Here is a 2090-nt window from a genome sequence, read left to right as displayed (position 1 = left end):
TTCTCTGATGAGAAGGGGACACTGATGTGAAGAGGACACTTGATGTGAAGCGGAACGATGTGAAGAGGACACTTGATGTGAAGGGGACACTAATGTGATGAGGTTCTCTGATGTGAAGGGGACTCTGATGTGATGAGGTTCTCTGATGTGAAGGGGAACTGATGTGAAGAGGACACTTGATGTGAAGGGGACACTGATGTAATGAGGTTCTCTGATGTGAAGGGGACACTGATGTGAAGAGGACACTTGATGTGAAGGGGACACTGATGTGATGAGATTCTCTGATGTGAAGGGGCCACTGATGTGATGAGATTCTCAGATGTGAAGGGGACTCCGATGTGAAGGGGGACACTGATATGAGACTCCTATGTGGGATAAGGGTCCAGTATGGGTTCTGGAAGGGCCACATCCAGACTCCTATGTGCGGTAAGGGTCCAGTATGTATTCTGGAAGGGCCACATCCAGACTCCTATGTGGGGTAAGGGCCCAGGATAGGTTCTGGAAGCGCCACATTTCTTTTCTATACGTTTTTGTACATTGAACACTGGGGCACCTCCAGATTTGGCCTTCCTTTAGTGAGAAGGTGTGTGTGGGGGGGTGGGGGGGGATCTCTGCCCTCCCGAATCTTCCAGACAAAGCTTCTTCCAGGTAGACATCGCCATGTATCAAACACACAAAACAATTACAATGTATCTTTTACTTTAAACTCTTTTTTATCTCTCTGGTAACTTTTTTTTTCCACGGCAGAACTCTCATTAACCGTTTCCGTCCAGTGGAAAAAATCCCGGCCGCTGTGTTCCGGTGTGGGCTCGGCGGGCGGCCGGCGCTGTGAGGGTTAAAGAATGTGCGATCTTTTCCTCCAATCAGAGGCCGGCGCTCCCTCCCATCCCACACACAGCCATTGGTCTCCCGCATGACGGTGCCTTAGCGGGCGGCCGCGCTCGGCTCTTTTCAGACGCTCCCCGGCTGCAGAGCATTGCGGAGCTCGGTGTGCCTGCGCTGTGCAGGGGAATGCAGATCTGACCCCCCCTCCCTATAGAAGGGCACCGACCGGGATCACATCGCCTGTGGATATAAATGAGAGCGAGGTCTGCACGCTGGGATCGGGCACAGAATGAGAGAGGATCCCACCGAGCCCAGATAACGCTCCATCTCCCGGGATCCAGCTCACATCTGCAGGTATGGGGCTCACTCTGGGGGTGTTCCCACCAACTTTTGGGGCTGCCTGCTGTGATTTGCAAAACTTCAGCGCACACACTCCATGCAGTGGCCCTTTAACACTTCGCTGACCATTCATCACCATGAGCTGAGCATGGCCTCAGGGGGTCTGAAGCAGAAGGATCTGATTTGTAGAAATGGGGTGCTCTAGGAAGGGGGTCCCCCATTGACTTTTGGGGGCTTGCCTGATCTGTTTTGCAAAACTTCACTGCACACACTCCACGCGGTGGCCCTTCAACACTTCACTGACCGGAGAACACTTCCCTGACTGGCGACCACCAAGAGCTGAGCATGGCCCCAGGGGGTCTGAAGCAGAAGGATCTGATCAGCAGACATGGGGGTGATCTGGGCTGCTCTAGGGGGCGGGGGAGGGTCCCCCACAGACTTTAAAAGCACACTCCATGCAGTAGCCCTTTACCATTTGCAGGACCACCATGAGCTGAGCATGGCCTCATGAGATCTAAAACAGAAGTATGTGATCTGGGGTATGGGGGTGATCCAGATTGCTCCAGGGGGTCCCCATATACATATGTGGGGCTGTCTGATTTTTGTTTTGTAAAACTTCAATGTGCACACTCCATGCAGTGGCCCTTTAACAGTTTCATAACCAACACTAGCTGAGCATGGTCTCATGAGGTCTAAAGCAGAACGATCCAATCTGGGGTTGGTATGGGGTTGGTATGGGGGTGATCTGGGGTTGGTATGGGGGTGATCTGGGTTGCTGCAGGGGGTCCCCATAAACATATGTGGCTGTCTGATCTGTATTACAAAATCTCTAATGCACACACTCCATGCAGTGGCCCTTTCCTGAACTTTCACCGTAAGCGGTGAATGGCCTCAGGGGTCTAAAGCGGAAGGATCTGATCTGCAGG

At 52.6% G+C, this 2090-nt stretch overlaps 1 protein-coding gene across 1 annotated transcript in view; it reads left to right on the top strand.

Moving 5' to 3' along the window:
- The first annotated feature begins 1073 nt into the window (after positions 1 to 1073).
- TSKU (tsukushi, small leucine rich proteoglycan) overlaps positions 1074 to 2090 on the top strand; it is a 41320-nt gene continuing 40303 nt past the window's right edge. The window contains exon 1 of the mRNA XM_018569939.1: positions 1074 to 1179. The gene's annotated coding sequence lies outside the window, so the exon portion shown is untranslated. The remainder of the gene's footprint in view (positions 1180 to 2090) is intronic.

The sequence above is a fragment of the Nanorana parkeri genome, unplaced genomic scaffold, assembly GCF_000935625.1.
Source record: "Nanorana parkeri isolate BGI_ZX_2015 unplaced genomic scaffold, ASM93562v1 scaffold1428, whole genome shotgun sequence".
Taxonomy (NCBI): domain Eukaryota; kingdom Metazoa; phylum Chordata; class Amphibia; order Anura; family Dicroglossidae; genus Nanorana; species Nanorana parkeri.
This window is presented reverse-complemented; position numbering and strand designations above follow the sequence as displayed.